The sequence below is a fragment of the Adiantum capillus-veneris genome, chromosome 21 (assembly GCF_014529385.1).
Source record: "Adiantum capillus-veneris isolate H3 chromosome 21, ASM1452938v2, whole genome shotgun sequence".
Classification (NCBI taxonomy): Eukaryota; Viridiplantae; Streptophyta; class Polypodiopsida; order Polypodiales; family Pteridaceae; genus Adiantum; species Adiantum capillus-veneris.
This window is the reverse complement of record NC_140951.1, coordinates 15,301,431-15,322,100: the sequence shown is the minus strand read 5'-3', so window position 1 is coordinate 15,322,100 and position 20,670 is coordinate 15,301,431. Positions and strand designations below refer to the sequence as shown.

General features: G+C 48.8%; 1 protein-coding gene across 2 annotated transcripts in view; it reads left to right on the top strand.

The window, feature by feature from the left end:
* LOC147430579 (uncharacterized) overlaps nt 1-20,670 on the top strand; it is a 44,962-nt gene that overhangs the window by 14,266 nt on the left and 10,026 nt on the right. The window lies entirely within an intron of this gene.

Here is a 20,670-nt window from a genome sequence, read left to right as displayed (position 1 = left end):
CCTACCACCATTCCAGTACGACCCCCACTCACCATCTGTTCACCTCTCTCGCAGTGAGAGAAACTTGGTATTGAGAGAGGATCTGTGGCAGCTATACACTAGGAGAGTCTGGGAGTCACCTGGCTTGGGGACGAGGATGTCAGATTACAGAGACCAGTTTCTCACCATATTGTCTGGGGGGTTCATACAGAGACCACGCTATATGGACACATATATGCCACATAGCTCACGGGTGGCGATTGGTCAGCTGAGAGTGGCTTCACACAGGTTAGAGATTGAGATCGGGAGACATACTGGTGTTCCCTGGGAGGAGCGAGTCTGCAGAGCCTGCACAGAGGAGGTGGAGAGTGAGGAGCACTTTGTATGTAGATGCAGAGCATACACTGAGATCAGAGGCAGGTATGAGGCCTTATTCAGAGGACAGCCCACTCTCCGAGAGATCATGGACTCTCGAGATCAGAGACAGCTCGGACGTTTCTTACTAGAGATACAGAGCCATCGGGACACACTACTACAGCCACGCACAGCTACACAGACAGAAGGGAGACAGTCGCAGCTCACAGACTTCTTTTAGAGGATTGCCACCCCTACCTCACCAGATACTCAGAGAGGAGTGACACTCCCACAGGCGGAGGTGAACCGAGCTAGACGACGACCACGAGTCACAGGCTACAGGGGCGTGAGCTCCCACCACCGACAGATCGAGGAGATCCGAGCCCGGGAGCGCCGTGCCACTGAGGAGCGAGTAGCTCAGATGAGGGCCGACCCGACAGCTTTCATCCGGGTAGCCTTGGCACCAGCCCCGCCCATGTACCACATCTTACATCCCCCCATTTGTACAGGATGGAGCTAGAGAGCTTGATGCATTCTCATGATTGTACTACCTTGAGCATATAGACATGCATATACCCCTAGAGATAGAGCCCCATCCCTCCTCAGATACTCCATTACCTACATTCAGTTCAATTTTGTATCAGTTTTGTTTCATTTGTCTTTCCGATAGACGGATGACATACACGCCATGTACATTTGATTTGTCTCATAGGCCGATTTCGGCCTGACATAGACGTTAAAAATCTTTCTTTCTTTCTTTCTTTCTTTTCTCTCTCTCTCTCTCTCTCTCACAACAGAAAACGATGATGTGAACTCCTCCTGCCTTCTACTCGCGCTGCATGCAGGTGCTTGCTGACTGGTTTGCACATCGGATTTAGGGTTCGCGTTAGTCTGCAGTACTCAAATTAGGGTTTGCGTGGCTTTTAGGGTTTGCTGCAAGAGTCGACATCTCTCTCTCTCTCTCTGTGCGCGCGAACTGAAGGCTGAAGGCATGAGCTGTTGCTGATGGCGTTGGGGGCTGCCATCCAACAAGTCACAAGCAGCTTATCCAGCAGGTTGCGAGCATCTTATCTAGCAGATTGCGAGCAGGCCTAACACGTATTTTGCAAGCAAGGGGGCACCTTGATGAATAAACATAGACCAACAGAAGGCCTTGGGGGAAAAATCAGAAATTAAATGCAATCGAGCACAAGCAGTAGCGCAACACAGCAAGCTAAAAACAGAATCAGCAGGGATTTTCAGGACCTTTAGGATTTTTTCAAGAATCTGCAGACAGAGTTAAAAAATCTGCAGACAGACAGTAGAGATTTTCATTGATCTTTTAAGGAATTTTTCAAGAAACTAAAAAACCCAAGGGAATTGAGAAATCTAGATAGCAGATTTTTTTCGGCAAAGGTATGCTTGATGCGGGAGACAATGTATGCATAGTGTGGATGCACATGTGCGCTTAGTGGCTCTTTTCCGGACGGTGATTAAGCATGAGGAAACTGAATGATAAAGCCGACCCCCTAGAGGATGCCATTCAAAAGTGCAAAGAGGAAATGACGGAGACTATTACCAAGATGAACCGCAATCTATTGGGCACAATAAAAATGCTCGAAGGACGCGTCCTGATCCAAGAAAGCAAGATAAACGCACTGGAAGACCGAGTGACGACTCAGGATGAAGAGATTGTGTCGCTCAAGAAAGATCTCACCGAAGCACGATCAAGCAACACACTGGAAGAGGGCGAATTGCAACCCTCAGTAATCGAAGAAATCAACACAATCAAGGAGCAAGTACGGGCCATCAAAGAGGGAGAAGAGCAACACAAAGAGATGACGACTTCTTGGGTGGATGTTCTTACAAAAACTCAGCAGAAGGCGGATGAAGCCGAGAAATGGATCGAGGTGGCCAAGAAAGGAAAAGGCAAGGAGATAACGTCCACGTCCACACCCACTATCATTAATCAGACACTAGAGGAGGAGCAAAGAAGACGTGTGTGCGTTTACATGTGAGAATTTGCGGTCTTAAAGACGAAGGCAATGTGGACGAAGAGGTAAAAGAACTCATGGCCTTGATGGGGATTCATGAGCCGACGCACACAAGAGCCTAGAGAGTGGGCAACATAAAGAAAATGGAAGCAGTGGGGAAACCTCGAAAGAAAGGGCACTCATCCTCCGTTTTCCCTCTATGGAAGTGAAGAAGTCCTTGAAGAAAAGGCCAACTCTTAAAGAGACGGGCATTTTTCTCGGGGATGATCTTACCCTCTCGCAAATCTCTCATATGCAGGAAGTAATGCCGGAGATTAGAGCGGCAAGGGGAAAAGGCAAGATTGCCTTTTACCGAGATGGAAGAGTGGTAAACTGGAGCGACGCTCCACATGACGGTGCGAGACTTATGGGACCACACTCAAAGTGGCGGCTTGGAACTGTAATGGATCCATGCGTCTTGATGTGGGTGCTTTTGAGGATAGCTTTATTGGAAGACATCATCTTTTACTTTGAGATACACCAGGTCCCTGGGCAATCCATGTCTCACATCAATGGATACAATGGGAGACAGCTTGACACGCTCAGAACACAGAGGACGGGGCTATGGGGGAGTGGCAGTGTTATTTAGAGAGGATTTGCAGCCATTGATACATATAGCCCGCAGGGATGAGCAGGCTAGGTACATGTGGGTGAGATTGAAAGTAGAGACATGCAGATATCTCTACATTGCTATTTGCTACTTTCCCCCGAGTACGTTAGTCTATGCATCACCCAGAGGACAGTCCCCCTTCTCTATTTTGGATGATGACATATGGGAGTTCTCTAGAGATGGTGACATTATCATTCTAGGGGACTTCAATGCTAGGATTGCCCATCACCAGACAGTGTTTTATGATACTTCAGAGGAGATGCTGAGAGAGCTAGATGTTGTAGAGACGGGCCTGTCCAGACTATCACATGATGCGGAATATACTGAGTATGGGCGACACCTGATGGACATGGGCCACCGCACATGGACTGGCCATCTTGTAGCACGGATAATGTGTCGTGCTCTCTACAGTGTGGGTGCCCCTCAGCGCAATGTGCGTGACAATCTCACTCAAACAAATGGAAACTCTCTTAAACAGAATGAAACACAGAAACAATGGATAACAACAGAGACACAACAGTGGACCAGAACATGTGGACTCGACTAGCTCAAAGAACCATGTACAGACTTTGGCGTGGCAGCACTCTCAGCTCCAGCCCAGGACTCACAGGTACAAATGGGGGTGTCGAGGCTCAGATGTGCAGGGATGGTGAAGCAGTGCTCTGTGTAAGACTCGCTGCTCTCCAGAACGATGCTGGACCAAAGGAGAAGAAGCTGATCCCGATGACCAACCGCTACTACTCATATGTAACACCATAAAGGGCCACCAACGGCTCATAAATGTCAGCCATGTGGTGACCTAGCCACGATGTCCACTAGACCACCGTCGGTACCCTGCCACTGCACGTGTCACTCCCAGCCCAGAGAGTCCGTCCAGTGTGAAACAGCCTAGACCAACTGTACTAATTGTGTCCTCTGAAAGTGACACTGTAGCCTGCTACAGGTTGCCTGCCACAAGACCGCTCACCGTCTCTGTGAGAGGAAATACTGAAAAAACTGTGAAAGAAAACCCTTAGGTACTGCATCTGCACATATTTCTTGAACAGGTTCTAGGCCCAAAAGTGGAGTTTAGACACACTGTACTGCTTGCAAACGTTTTAAGCCTTTGGATATGCGGGACTCAGTATGATTGCATAATCCAAGAATCCAATTGGCTAAATAGAATAAAGCTCCACAGCAAAGAGATATGCTCGGTTTGGATCCAGCGCATCTTTATTATTGATAACCATAGTGAGAGAAAATGACCTGGTCCATGCTTGTAGATAATTTTGCCACACTCTTCTCGAAAGGAGGGATGACCATAAGCTTGCGTAACACTGCAAGGAGGGATGACCATAAGCTCGAAAGGTAATGACCATAGCCCAAAAATTTAGCCACACTCTTCTCGAAAGGAGGGATGACCATAAGCTTGCGTAACACTGCAAGGAGGGATGACCATAAGCTCGAAAGGTTGATGACCATAGCCCAAAAAATATGTTGAGGTTGAGGGGGTGGGGAGGGCTAGGGACGAGGGGACGGGAGAGGGTGGGTAGGGGCGAGGGGAAGGGAGAGGGTGGGTAGGGGCGAGGGGGTGGGGAGGGAGTGGGTAGGGGCGAGGGGTGAGGGCCTAGCCAAGGGGAAGGGAGAGGGTGGGTAGGGACGAGGGGATGGGGAGGGTAGGGGCGAGGGGAAAAGAGGGGGAGGGTAGGGGCGAGAGGTAGTTAGGGGGTGGGTAGGGGCGAGAGGGGGTGGGGTGGGTAGGGGCGAGGGGTGAGGGGAAGGTAGGGGCGAGAGGGAGTGAGGGAGAGGGTAGGGGTGAGGGGAAGGTGAGGGGGGCGAGGGCTTAAGGGGGTGGGTAGGGGCGAGAGGGAGTTAGGGGGTGGGTAGGGGCGAGAGGGAGTGAGGGAGAGGGTAGGGGCGAGGGGGGCGAGGGCTTAAGGGGGAGGGTAGGGCGAGGGCGAGAGGGGGAAGGGAGGGTGAGGGACTAGGGCGAGGGGGAGGGACTTAGGCGAGGGCGAGGGTAGTGATGGGGACTAGGCGAGGGGGAGGGTAGAGCGAGGGCGAGGGGGAGGGAGGGAGGGGGGACTAGGGCGAGGGGAAGAGGGGGAGGGTAGGGCGAGGGTAGGGGGCGAGGGTGTAACCGGCCTGTTCAATCCAAAAAGGGCGGTAGACTTTACTTCAAACCTTGATTTAGCTTTCACCCATTATTAGTCGTCTATTTTACCTACGCTATAGTGACACAAGAGAGGGGAATGGGATACAGATGCTAGAATGCACCTGTATGAGAAGACCGACACCAGATTGGCCCCTAACTTAGGCGCCCCTTTCGGTATTTCTTTATTGTTTAAAAGAGGGAATATACGCTGTGGATCCCTACAAGCTGCCCCGCACAAACTTGGCTGAATTTCAACTGTTCCGCCCTGATTTCGGCAGCATAACTGTACTAGGACCCTTCACAGTCAGTATTCCCACGCATTGACTGACTTTCCCGACGCATACGGGCACTTTGCAAAACCTGGCGAGAATCTGCAGCACGCTGAATTCTCTGTTTTCAGCCCTGAAAATGCGTCAGATCAACTGTACAGCGGTCCCCTTGCGTCCCCGAACCTCCTGGGGGTATTAGGGTCCGTTTAGGGCCAAAACCCTAAACCTGCAAAAATACACAGCAGACTGTAATTTACTGTTTCGGGCTCCGTTTCGCGTGCCGGTCGCATCCGTAGCAAGTCCTCGAGCTCCCGCACCTGTAGGGCTACTTGCCCTTTGAATCGGACGAGATTTCTGGCGTGAAACCTCTCCGAATTCACCTGTACCTGCGGGGGGATTAGCCGCTAGCTAATCCAGTACCTGTGCAAGAGGCTCTTGCCTCGGCAATCGCGCATGAACCCACACAACTGTACATTGGTCAAATGAAGAGCCCACTAGAGGGGCATAACATACTGCCAAAGGGGGGAGAGAGGGCAGTGTGTAGCGTGCAGGGCATCACTCCTGGCACCGCATTGTGCATAAGAGGGAAAGCAAGCACTCCATAGCTCTTAACCTGTGACAAAAAACTGCAAATGAGCCTCTCCCAGCTTAAAATTCAGCGCCACTTCTTGTTGCATGAGGCAAGTGCACCAGAAGGTGCCACTTGGCACATTTATAAGCATTTTCCCGTTTCGGGGTTGCCGCCTAAAAATCTCCCAACCGGCTACCCAGTTGACTTCACGGCAGAGTAAGAAAATGTTCCCCTTGTCATTCCGGAGGTAATGACGTCAACACATTTTCAGGTCCCAAAATAGCAGTTCCCTAAATTTTAGGAGATGCTGCCATTGTATCTTTCTAGGTCATCCGACCCTCTTTGTACACTGCGGCCACATCCAGAACTGAAATGTAGCCTCTGTAGCAAAGGATTCCACTTTGGCTAGTCAATGACCCCACTTGGCTAACCATAGTCCTTGTCCAACCTTAGTGCTCTCTTGCCCTCAGGCCTGGACTCCCTCTGGACAGTTCCACACTAGCTATGCAATGCAAGGCAGTTAGATTTCCCGAGGGGTGTTTCCAAAAAGTGAAAGTAAATAGATAATAAGAAAGAAATCAACAAAAAGGATTGATAGTAGTCACACGCTGGTGACAGAGGGAGTGACTAGGGCGAGGGGGTGAGGGAGGGTAGGGCGAGGGCGAGGGCGAGGGCGAGCGGAAGAGGGGGAGGGAGGGTGAGGGACTAGGGTGAGGGGATGAGGTGGAGGGTACGTCGAGGGCGAGGGGAAGAGGAGGAAGGGGAGGGTGAGGGACTAGGGCGAGGAGGAGAGGGGGAGGGTAGGGCGAGGGGTAAGGGGCGAGGGAGGGACTAGGGCGAGGGGGTGAGGGGGAGGGTAGGGCGAGGGCGAGGGCGAGGGCGAGGGGAAGAGGGGGAAGAGAGGGTGAGGGACTAAGGCCAGGGGGTGAGGGGGAGGGTAGGGCGAGGGGGAGAGGACATATATTGGCAAACAAAGAGCACCCAGCTATCAGGAGCAATACAGCTATCAAGATCTTGGAATTCATCTTGCAGGACGGGCTCTGAGAAGGGAGTTTGCTAGACACAGAGGAGAGCTTTCTTCTGGTCGGAGAAGCAAACACCAAAAGGGTTGATGTTTTAGTTGGGGTGAACTCCTGTAGAGGAGGTTTCTTACTGCTGCTATGCTTCTTCATAGGCTTAGGTGGCACATTAGATTTAGTTACTGTAGAATCATTTGAAGAGGGTGTACCTTCATGCAAAGAGTGAATAGAGACTCCATAACAAGGCATAGATTTGGTAGCCTCTAACCACTCCAACAGATCTTCATCTGACCCTTCAGGTGTAGTAGGCTGTTCTTGTTCAGGTTTGGTTTCCATTGACAAAGAAACTTGCTGCACCACGGGATCCATACCACCTTCTAAGAGAATGGGTTGCATCGAGGAGCCAGAAGTATGTATCCACATTGTGTCGTTTCCCCAATCATGAAGTGCTTTAGTGTGTCACAGCCATGGTCTTCCAATGAGCAAAGGAAATCCGCCTTCAACCTTGGGAAGACGAACCACAACAAAATCCAAGTTAAAATTAAAGTCTTGTACCTGCATAGGCACATTGTCCACTATGCCCACTGGGTAGACTGTCCGTTGGTCAGCCAATGTAACTGTGAAGGGAGCAGGGCGAGTAGGCTGTAGACCTAGAGCTAACATAGTGAGCTCGGGCATCAGGTTGATGCCAGATCCACCATCAACGATGACGCTGGATAGCTGGTGCCCAAGAATAGATACAGTGAGACGAGGACTTTTATAATCGGTGAGGGGAGCAGTTTGATAGGAAATCAAAGAAGACTCTGAGGGCTGTAGAGGGAGGTGCCTGCCATTAGGCCCAACCCTCGGGTACAGAGACTGAATGACTGACAGGGTGTCACTTCTGAGTGTTGCGTCGAGCCTTAGCATGTCGTATAGTGACACTTGCTAAAAAGTATTCTTCAAAATGGCTTCTGCTGTGGGCTTGGCGCCTTCGAACTGGGCTCCCTTTGGGACCTTAATCTGTTCCAAGTTAGCTGCTTCCAAGAAGGCTCCATCAATGTCAGATAACAGGGAAGTTGGTTTGCTGTGAGCAATTTTGAAGGACTCGTCCTTTGGGTCAGGTAGACCAGATTGAGGAAGTGGGGACTGGCGAGGTGGACCTGTGGGCAGACTGAGACCAAGAGGTGCTCTTTGTGCCCGAGTAAGGACACCAACAGGCTCCTCCACTTGTAGTGGCTTAACCACATGAGTAGCAGGTGATGGTTGAGGCACGGTGTTCACAGTAATCAAGTTTATCTTCGGGAAGGTGAATTCTTGCTGGTTGTGAGTCGAGCCTGAAGACGTGGATGCCCTTTGCGTTGGACAATCCTTACTGTAGTGATCCTTCGAATCAGGGCAATGACGACAAGGAGGGGACCCCTCAGGTAAAGGACACTTGCTCTGATAATGCCCATATTCTCCGCATCTGTAGCAGAGTATGGGCCGATTGGAAGGACGAAACGGGGGACGAGGTGGTTGCTGCATGGAGTTGGAGGCTGAAGTGTAGAAGGAGGGGTTGAGGTGGCATTAGCATTATAAAAACTTTGAGTCGGGAAAGTACTTGACATACCTTGGACAGCAGGGGTATTGAGCAAAGGTGGCATGTAGTTGGGATGGCCGTAGTGGGAAACCATGTTGGATGCTGGTGCTAACCCCTGTTGGAGAGTAGGACCAAGACTTTGCTGTATTTTGTGCAATCTCTTTAAATAGTAGCAATTCTTATCTTCATGACCTGATTTTTCGCAGAAGTGGCAATAAGAGCGAAGGGGACAGTCCTGTGGAGGGTGTCCTGGAGAGCGGCATGAACTACACCATACCATAGCCTTAGTCTCTTGCTGAGACCTGAGCTCTTCTAACTCTCTTTTAAGTTAATCATAAGCCTCTTGATGTGGAGGCTTCTCTTGTCTGAGAGAGAAGGATCTCTCTTCGTGAAGGGCCCGCTGTAACTTTAGGGCTTTCAGTTCCCTTCTTAAAGAAGTCAAGGGGTCTGATGGACTGTCCACGAGTACAGGGGCAATATCTAACTGAGGAGAGTCAGTGAACTGCCTTCTTCCTCTATTCTAGTAGCAGTAGCAACAAAGTCCTCCAGACTGGCTTCAGGACGGAGACTTTCTCTGAGCTTTTGTTGAGAAGTCTTAGGTAGAGCCTTCTCTACCCACTTCTTCACCATGAATTCCCCTGGTTGCTGAGGCAGCTTGGCGACCAGGGACTTTGTTCTGGTCATGAGCTCTGCAAATGTCTCCTTGGGCTGGAGCAACAGGTTGGCCAACTTATCTAGAATCTTCTCTTGATAATCCCGTGGTCGGAAAGCTTCATAGAACTGCTGTCTTAACATGGTCCAAGTAGTAAAGTGGTTTTCAGCAAATTGACTCTACCATTTATCTGCAAGACCATCCAAGGTGGACGGAAAGAGCACCAGGTATGCGTCTTCTCTGTTGAGGCCACGACCTCTGCAAAGAGAGACAAACCTCCGAGCATGGTCGTCTGTATCTTCTGTGGAGAGACCTTTAAAGGTAGGGAACTTGATGTTCACCTTTGCCATAACACTTGTGAGCTCCTCCATGGCCTCTTGCTCCTGAGTCTGTTGCTCACTAGCTTGCTGTAACAAAATGGGGGAGAGCCTTACCGGAGAAGGTGACCTGGAGGATGTAGAACCGGTCGAAGGAATGGAGGTAGCCGTATGAGTAGGTATGGGTGATGGGGTCAATATGCTTCTACTGGGCACCAAGGGTTGACGCCGTCTGTGGTAGTACTTCAGAGGACTCAGTAGTGCACTTTTGACGCTCCAATGACCTCCTTGTATGTGTCATGCAGTAACCGCCAACCCCACCAAGCTTTGGGCAAGAAGACCTTCACTTGGGCAAGACAACCTTCACTTGGTTGAACATTGGTCTAGACTCTACTAGACCAGGGCGAGTGACTAGACCACCTGGCCTGGACCAGGACGAGGAAGGACTAGACCAGGGATGAGAAGGACTAGACTAGGACGAGGACTGGGGACCAAGGCGAGAGAGGACCAGACCAACAAGGCGAGAGACTAGACCAGCTAGATTAAGCTGTCACGGGTGAAATTGGACCAGACCAACAGGTTGCACAGGCGAAACGAAGAAACGAGCTACTGAGACTTCAGTTGAGGTCCCACTGTGATCGCCAAAATGAGAGCACCTGTAGCGCGGATAATGTGTTGTGCTCTCTACAGTGTGGGTGCCCCTCAGTGCAATGTGCGTGACAATCTCACTCAAACAAATGGAAACTCTCTCAAACAGAATGAAACACAGAAACAATGGATAACAACAGAGACACAACAGTGTACCAGAACATGTGGACTCGTGCTAGCTCAAAGAACCATGTACAGACTCTAGCGTGGCAACACTCTCAGCTCCAGCCCAGGACTCACAGGTACAAATGGGGGTGTCGAGGCTCAGATGTGCAGGGATGATGAAGCAGTGCTCTGTGTAAGACTCGCTGCTCTCCTGAACGATGCTGGACCAAAAGAGAAGAAGCTGATCCCGATGACCAACCGCTACTACTCATATGTAACACCATAAAGGGCCACCAACGGCTCATAAATGTCAGCCATGTGGTGACCTGGCCACGATGTCCACTAGACCACCGTCGGTACCCTGCCACTGCCACGTGTCACTCCCAGCCCAGAGGGTCCGTCTAGTGTGAAATAGCCTAGACCAACTGTACTAACTATGTCCTTTGAAAGTGACAGTGTAGCCTGCTACACATCTTGAATGGCCTACAGAGGTTTTCTGCTTCGAGAGGCTTCACATGCTTCCCACACAGACATGGAGCCAGCACAGTGGACTATGTCATGGCACAACCGAGCCTCATCTCTAGTATCCAGGACCTCACGGTTGGACCCACACTTGGTGGTGTGGCAGTGGATCATGCTCTTGTGTTGCTGACCATCTCTTTTCAGTTTAGTGTAGCACACAGGCTATGGGCAGCAACCCCTACTCGCTACACCTTCACGCAGGAGACGGACTCTGTTTACATAGATGGGATCTACAGACGCCTGCGCAGAGAGGAGCCTGGGCATCCTCTGGAGGAGCTTACCGCTATACTGAGACAGACGCAGCAACAGAGGCATACCCACATACCCAGCCTGAGCAGAGACGTCGTTCGGGGAGCATGCCTCAGAACAATTGGTATGATGAGGAATGCCGGGACACTAGAGCTAGACTTCAGAGGGAGGTGCTTTTGGGGGACATCACTCACAGGCAGTCACAGATTGACTTCCGACGCCTAGTGCGACGGAAGAAGAGGGCATTTTTGGCTCGCCTAGAGCAGGATCTATACCAGCTATTCTTGAGTCGACTCGCGTGAGGTGTGGAGGCTCTTTCATGAGCACCCCCCCCCCCCGTGCCATCACTTCTACTGAGGCTTGGGGCCAGTATGCATCATCTTTGTACACACTTCCTTAGCAGCCCCCCCTACCCGGCCCCCCCCATCCATGCCCACACACGTGTTTTTTTCACCGCTGAGATGGTGAGGAAGGCCATTGACAGGATGAGGACTGGGAGAGCATATGATCATGATGGCTTAGTGGCTGAGCATTTCATGCATGCCAGAGATTTACTAGCAGAGCTTCTAGCAGTTATGTTTAACCGTGCCATGTGTGAGGGCTTACCTGATACTTGGAGCCTATCTACTATTGTACCTATCTTCAAGTCGGGAGACCCTATGGAGCCTGGGAACTATCGCACTATCATGATTGGACACACATTGGCACGGTTGTACGCATCTATTCTTGAGCAGCAGCTGAGTAGATGGGCAGAGAGGGGGGGATACGCGCAACCGGGCAGGAAGGTTTCAGGAGGGGTTTTTCTACTCTTGACCATATCTTGACACTCAGAGCCATCATTGAGGAGGGCAAATCGCGTGGGAGATGAATCTATTGCAGCTTTGTGGATTTCCGCAAAAGCATTTGACACAGTGCCCATAGCTAGATTGATGCGCAGATTACAGCAGATGGGAGTATCCACAGAGAACATTTGGGGGGTCATGGCATTATACAGGTCAGTAGTGGGGCATGTACGCATCCCAGAGGGTCTATCCACACCGGTTTACTCCTCTATTGGGGTGAAGCAGGGTTGCCCGCTCTCTCCTACTCTATTTGGTATGTATGTAGATGAGGTTTTTGACTACATTGAGAGAGATGGTGATAGAGGTGCACTGCTGGCAGGGACATGGATTCCACTATTGTTATATGCTGATGATATTGTTTTGATCTCTGACTCTCCGGAGGGGATGCAAACGTCACCTGGATGCTTTGCATAGGTTTGCCCAAAAAAGTGGTTTGTCCGTTAACCTTGGTAAAACCAAGGTCATGGTATTTAATACCACCCCACAGTGGATCAGGAGGTCAGCGCCCGCACTGCATACGGCCAGGAGAAGGTGGAGTATACAGATGCTTACACTTACCTTGGAGTGGTTTTTAGTGGGCCAACATTTTCATTGAGGAGGGCAGCATAGGCTAGATTGACCAGAGCCCATGCAGCATTGGGTAGATTGGAAAGGATGTGTTCACAGGTCCAGTTTCACCTCTGGCTCTTTGACACTTTGGTGGCTTCTGCATTGCTTTATGGAGCTGAGGTTTGGGGACCTTCATTGGACCATCACAGGAGGACAGGCCGTAGTGATGGATGGGGGGACATGGAGAAGCCTCTGGTCTCTATGATCTTGCGGCTCATTAGGGCCAAGGCTTTAGTACCATGTGCTGTTATACGAGCAGAGCTAGCTGCCCCGCCATTGGTGGTTGAGGTGCTCACCAGATCTGTCTCCTTCATGCACCGCATATGGGAACTTCCCAGAGACAGATATGCACGCCTTGCACTTGAGTCCTCTCGATAGTTCCATGCAGGGAGATACTTCATGCTGGTATGGGGAGATGACATCATGGTTTCAGGCGCATAGGTTCAACATAGACAGATTGCCTCCTTTCCAGTACTCACTGGATGCGCCCTCTGTGACTCTTACAAAGTCCGAGATCACCAGGCTCATTCGCCAGGACTTGACCCAGCTAGACACCAAGAGGACATGGATACAACCAGTACAGGAGCTGGGCACGAAGATGGCTTTCTATAGAGAGCATCTCCTCTAGCTTACGGAGGATGGTTTTGTGACGAGGCCTAGATACATGGACACTCACCTATCTCATGGGATACGATGTGCTATTGGCCAGATACGCACATCTTCACACCAGCTGTGGATCGAGATTGGGAGATACAGCGGAGCACCAGCAGAGGCCAAGACATGCCCCCTGTGTGACATCGAGCCTGAGACAGAGTTGCACTACACATGCCACTGCCTCGTCTACTACGAGATACGAGGCCGCTTCCATTGCTTGTTCAGAGAGGGCTTTGGACCATTCTCTAGAGTCATGCGGTACGAGGATCAGAGATGCTTGGGTTTGTTTTTGCTCGAGCTGCGCAGACACAGAGAGAGCCTTATGAGAGGAGAGGCTAGCCAGTCTTAGAGACGGATCACAAACTTTTTTAGAGCTTCCACTGGACACAGGGAGGAGTTACTATCACAGCAGCGCTCGTCACTTTACACCAGAGGCATACTGATCGACCAAGCGACGAGCTGGGGAGATCCAGACGCCCACGACTGCGGAGGACTACACAGCATCGACAGAGGCTGCATCAGAGGATTCGGGTCACTTTGGCTTGACATGCATGACGCCCGGTCAGACTACTGACCATGGAGGAGATTGATGAGATGCGCTAGCGACCGATGCTGGATCTCCTGTGATCTAGCTATCCCAGCTAGCTGTTTTAGCTGCTTAGTCCACACCTAGCAGTCTAGGATTCCATATTATTTTATTTTGTCTTTATGTCATTCTATCATTTTGTCATCTTGTTACTCTGACTTTGTATCAGATCCACCACATTGTAACTTTCTAGTCTCATAGGTCACTTTGGCCTTTTGAAGACGTTAATATAACATTTCATTTCATTTCTCTGTGTGTGTGTGTGTGTGTGTGCTGGTGATGCTTGGGTACTGCGAGGCTAAGTGTAAGGTGCAACGGAAGTGAATGTTGAACTTTGCTCAAGATGAGTGCTTTGAATTGTGCTCAAGATTCCTTTTTCTTAGGGAAGGGAGAGCCTTCCGTTCTTTAATGAGAGAGTGCAAGTGATCACAAACAAAGTGGATAAACACTGTAAGTGAAGGTGTCGAGACTGAGAGATAGAGAGAGAAGAGAATACGACACCGGAAAGTTGTAAAACCCTCCTCCAAGGGTCCCTCTCTCTATGGCGAGAGCGGTCTACTTATGATTGCACAAATCTCTACAATGCTTTGACTTGCCGACAATGTCGACGATGATGAGGACGACGAGGAGACGGGTTGAACTCTGAAAATGCTAAGGGCTGAAATCTGCAAATCTTTGTTTGCTGAATTCTGACTCTATGTCGGTGACGATGTCGATGATGACGATGCGACGACGACGCGCTGAAAACGTAGATGCTGAAATCTGCATTTTCCGGGCTGAATCTACAAACTTTGCGGGATTTGACTGTGCGGCGAGGATCTGCTGCGGGAAGGTGAGATCTGCGAGGTTCGGGGGTTCTATTGTGGAGTCTGAATGCTGAAAACTGAAAATACTGAGTCTAGGGACTGATTCCATCGCTCAACAGGCAACTTATCAAGCAAGACCAATCAAAACTTGGCGTTTTCTTCATGAACAAAGCCAGTGATTTTACAGCCTACACCATCAGCGTTTTCAGCCTGACTTCATTGGTGATTTTCAGCCTTGACCTTGGCGTTTCTGCAGTAGCATCACAGCCCATAAGCAGCGTTTGTGCAGCAGAATTGCAGCCAGCAGCATGGCGATTTTCAGCAGCCTTTAGACAACTATTTTGCAACCTTTGCATCAGCGTTTTTAACCCAGCCAGCCCAGCGTTTTTGATCCAGCAAATCAGCGTTTGTAGCAGCAAGAACCAGCGTTTTGCAGCAGCAAATTCAGCCGAAGAACCATTAGACTTAGCAGATAAAGAACAGCTCGACACAGTTTTGAGCTTCTGCATCATTCTTGGAGAAAACAATGATATCGTCAAAGAAGGTGCCAACAAATAGCCTGTACTCTGTACTCTCGGAAAATCTTGTCCATCATCCGGTTAAATGTCGCAGGAGCATTGGTTAAGCCAAAAGGCATCACCAAAAACTCAAATAACCCAAAAGTCGTCCGAAAAGCTGTCTTGTAGACGTTTCTCGGCGCGATTCTGATCTGATGATATCCACTCTTCTGTTGGAATTAGGGTTGCAGAGAAGCGCACACAGCTTGGAGAAGACGAAGGAAGCTCAAGGCACACAATAGGGAGTGTGTTACTTAGTGTGCTATGGAAAGATAGATAGCCCTAGAGTGATGGGCGTATATACAATGCTCGGGGGAAAAAACCTCCTAAAGAGGGAAAAAATGCCCCGACGGTCCTAGTGTGTTCACACACATCACTACCACATGTATATGGTAACAAATCCCCCCTGGAGTGATGCGGTGAACGAGAGCTGATACATGAGTAAAGGGAAGTGCCATGCCTTGAGAACATGATCAGTCCACAAAGGGGAGTAAGCCCAAAGCTTTGTGAAAAGCTTCAAGCTTCTCACGAGACAATGCCTTTGTGAAAAGATCTGCAAGGTTGTCTTGTGTTGGCACATAAGCCAAGCTGATCTCTCCTGCTGAGAGCCTCTCCCTGACAGTGGTAATGCACCTCAATGTGCTTTGTGCGAGCATGAAAAACTGGGTTCCTCGCAACTGCCAATGCGCTCTGACTGTTAGTGTAGATAGTGTTGGTAGTGTCCTGTCTGTTAGGTGTAGCGGAATGAATGTTTGCGCTTTGCTCAAGATGAGTGCTCCGAACTGTGCTCAAGGTTCCTTTTGTTCTTATGGAAGGTAGAGCCTCCCGTTCTTAATGAGAGAATGCTATGATCACAAACAAAGTGAATGGACACTGTGCGTGCAAGTGTATGAGACTGAGAGATAGAGAGAGAAGAGAGATACGACACCAGAGACGTAAAACCCTCCTCCGAAGGCCCCACTCTCGTCGGCGAGAGTGGTCTACTATTGATTGCACAAAGTGGTACAATGATGATGCATGGAAACTGATGCAACTTGGGACTATACCGGTGACGACGACGGGGATGGCGACGACGACCTAAGGGCTGAAATCTGCAACCTTCTAACTGCTGAAAATCTGCTGAACTTGAGGGCTGTTTTGGGTGGCTGAAAACGCAGGTTTGGCTGCGTTTTTCGGGGCTGAATCTTCTTGACAAAAACGGTGATGGCTGCTGTGATCTGTGGCTGAAAACGCTGCTGAAATTGCAACCTTCTGATGGTAATGGAAACCCTGCAAAGCTGGGGCTGAAATCCAAAAACGATAGCAAGGCTGGGAACCAAAAACGCTAGCAAGGCTGGTACTTCTTTTGGCGATTGGATCTGGATGCAAAACGCTAGAGGCTGTGAGGCATGCTTGCGGTGGAGATCTACTGGAAACAGAAACGCCAGGCTTGGTGATGCTTCCCAAAAACGCAAGGAGAGGGAAAATCGCCAAGGCTAGGAGTTCTTGATGGTTCTTGTTGAGAAGGTGCCTGTTGAGCGGGGAGCTCCTGCTGCCTCTTCTGCCATTGAGTGCTAACTTGGGGTTTGCTTATATACAAACTTAGCAAAATTGCCCTACCTACTTTTGTTGGAAAGTCACTTAAATTAATAAGTGAAAAATGTCAAAAATAAGGAAAATAGGCTAAATGCATTGGAAAATTTCCCTGGTGGATTCTGAAGGGAATCATGATGATCATGCTGTGTGCAACCAGAGGATATGCATTTATACTAAGTGACTGGGCATGCACGGTCTACGAATAGACTCACAAAAGTGCCATATCACTTCTAATCTAGAATGACTGGATTGATTGAACTCTGATCATGTTGTAGCTTGTCCACAGACACATAGGGTTGGATGTGTCACGTGACATCCCCTCCTTTTCAAAGTGAGGTACTGGTACCGAACTGTATGGCGTCGAGGGAGATTGCCAATAGCATCCGGAATCTTGGAAGGGACTCTTCACCGGCCCACTCTGATGTGTGGGTCGTGCGGTACTTGAACTTCATTAAGGTCTACAAAGCTTGCTTCTTTGGGCCGCGCCGAAAGCGACACAAAGTCTTTTGTGGCTCCTTCAATGCTTCAACTTCGTCCAGATTGATGCTTCGTCCGTCTTCAAGAATCTCCACGGCTGAAAATTCCTGAAACCACTTCCAACACAAAACCATGAACATACCTATTTCATGTAAAGTGAGTGGAAAAAATCTTGTCTTCGCTAAAGACTGTGTATGCAATGTAGATGAACTAAGAGACAGAGTGCCAAACCGTTCACCACACACACGCAAACAATGAGATCGAATCTTCCTCTTATGATCTAAAGCAATCAATTGTGGCAAAACACAATGGAAATTCCCTTCAGAATCCATCAGATTCAGTCAGGGGAATTTTCCAGTGCATTTAGCCTAGTTTCCCTATTTTTGGTTATTTTCACTTATTATTTTTAAGTGACTTTCCAACAAAAGTAGGTAGGGCAATTTTGCTAAGTTAATATATAAGCAAACCCAAGTTAGCACTTTCTGGCAGAAGAGGCAGCAGGAGCTTCCCGCTCAACATTCAACTTCTCAGCAGTACCCCCTCCTCAGCACTCCTAGCGTTTTCAAGCATTAGACCAACCTCCACTTCCCTTGGCGTTTTCTTCACAGCAGCCTCGCCTACAAGATCCATCCCCTGGCGTTTTTACCCATTTGCAGCAGCCCAAGCCATCAGCGTTTTTGGTCGCTAGCAGAGCAGTAGATCCAGTGTTTTTGGACTCAGACACTTCAGCCCATTTAGCGTTTTGACTCAGCAAACTTCAGCCAATGCAGGGAATTACTAACGCTAGCAAGAATCCTGCCATTTCAGCGTTTTTTTCAGCATGGAAAGCACTGCCACAGCCAGCGTTTTTTCAGCCTTCAGCAAGAGCAGCAAAACGCAGCAAGAAAGAGACTTATCATCAGCGTTTTTGTCTTCAGCATGACCCTCGACACACCCATCATTTTCAGCCATAAGGACAGCAGTACAACAGTCGACTTCAGCCCCGAAACAGTCCATGAAATTCAGCCAATAGAAGATCACAGATTTCAGCCTAAGTCGTCGTCGTCATCACCGTCGTCGTCATCGTCATAGTCCCATTGCATACGCATTGTACACCTTTGTGCAATCCAAGTAGACCACTCTCGCCGACGAGATTGGGGCCTTCGGAAGAGCGTTTTACAACCTTTCGGTGTCGTATCTCTTCTCTCTCCTTCTCTCAATCTCATTCACTTGCACGCACAATATCCACTCACTTTGTTCGTGATCATAGCACTCTCCATAAGACGGAAGGCTCTCTCCTTCCCTAAGAACTAAAAGGAACCTTGAGCAAATAAAGATCGCTAATCTTGAGAAAATACAACATTCATTCCGTTGCACCTAACAGCATACATTCGTGCTCATCACTGATCTTTGCGTTTCCCACTTCTTGCTCTCTTCACTCTACTTGGATTGAGTGACTGGCTCCTCTGGGATCTCCTCGATGACATTGCCAGAGCTCCTAGTGATCACATGCATAGGTACTTTCTTTGCCATCTTTCCCTTGGTCACTTCAGCCTTTAGATTGTTGGGACGTTGTGCTGAAAAGTGTAGGTTCTTCCCACATGTATAACAATTGAAGTTCCTTCTGGTGAGATCAGCTCTTTCTCGACCTCTACTACAAAAATTATGGTATCTGCCTCTCCTAGCCATACCACTGGTACTGGCTCCATTGTCTGGGTTTTCAGTAATTGTTTCTTGCTTACGCCAATTCGACGTTGGTTTGTGCAATAAGTGACGCGTCCTTTCCTCCCTTAAAATGATGTATCCTGATTGTACAGTAGTATCACACATGGCCATAAGCTTTACAGTATGTACACTGAACACATTCGTGTGTTCGGTGCTCTTTTGATTTGCATCTAACGCACCAGTTTCTGCCTTTCCTAACAAAGGTTTGGTCTTTAAGATCTCAGATATCTGGTTTGAGAGCTCTTTTATTATTTTTGTCCAAGGCAAGATCCCTTCTTCTTGGTTTTGACTGGTTCTTCAAAATGACTCATATAACTATCTATTGAGTTCCTTAATCTTCTCTACATAGCTCCTTACCGATAGCTTGCCCTGCTGGTTCTCACCATACTCCAAGATAAAGGCTTTCTTCAGTTTACAGTAAGTTCTTAGCCTACACGCTGGAGAATGATAGTACCACTTCCTAGCTGCATTCTTTAGCCTTTGAGGCAAGTATTCTGCCCAATCATCTTCGTCGATGTCGTCGAGGTCATTATATTGTTCAAAGGCTTGGATATGGACATCCGGTCATCTTCGTTGATGTTCTCGAGGTCATTATATTGTTCAAAGGCTTATGGACATCCAGTCATCTCTTCTGTTGCCTCTGAATGTTAGGCATGCGATTATCAAGTCGTCGGTCTTTTCTCGGTGTTTGGGTTTGTCATGGTACTCATTTTCTCTCTCTTGACGTCTAGGTTCGTCATGGTTATCAGTCTCTCTTTCCCGACGTCTAGGTTTGTCATGGTGAACAGTCTCTCTTTCCCGACATCTAGGTTTCTGCCTCCCAACACTGGGGTTTGACATGGTAACCATCATCTGTCTTAGTTACTGTTTCAAGCTTCTTTCCTCGCCAGGTTTTGCCATCGATTTACAGTGTTTGTGCTTGTGTCTGCCCGACTCTCTAACATAAGATTGACCTTTCCTTTTTCCGATAGAATGTCGAGAACTATGCGAATGATTGACTGTTTCAGCCCTCTCTAAATGCATTCTCCTTGAATGCTCTGACTGTTCAGAAGCTCGATGTGCATCAGCGTCTCTGATGCTTGGTTCCGCGTTGGTCCCTCAAGACGTGGCTGAAGATCACCAGACTCTTGCTTTGACCCTTTGGCCACAATATTGATATGATCTTGATCCTCATCAACTATTCTTGTGGCTCTCCTACCTCATGCTGGTCGTCGTACATGCATTGTGAATAGCTACCAAACTCCGAGTCTTGACTTGGGAGACTGGTTCCTGCCAAGAGCTTTATTTAGCTCACCACCAAGATCGCCAAAATGGAATGAGTTGGAGCTTGACAACTATTTCAGAGTTAGGCTCATAGTAATTGTTCCGTTATCAGACGACCAGGTGACAGGATTAGACAAGCAGACTTTTGATGACAGATTCAGATGAGACTGGCACAAGACTTCAGAAAAACGATTGAAATGAATTGAATAGATAACTGGATGACACAACTTAGAATCTAGTTCAGATTCAGATTACAAAATATAGTTCAGAGTACAATTGGACACGATTGGTTCATATTCAAATTCAGATTTAGGTACAAGGTTACAAGAATTGGAAGGATTGACTGGAATCGTGAAATCAGGTTCTGGCTTGAAAAGTACAAATGATACAAAGGACCAACACTGAGTGCTCATAAGCTCTATTAAGCTCTCCCAAGTGAGACAATGCAAGCGTCAAGAGACAAGAGGTCCCTGAAATGAGATTAACGGGTCCTATTTATAGGTGTTGGCATTGGATTCTAACTGGTCGTACACTAATAGAACTGCTCCACTGCGCCTTCACGTGGCATTTGCCTCTGGTGTTAACTTTGGAAAGC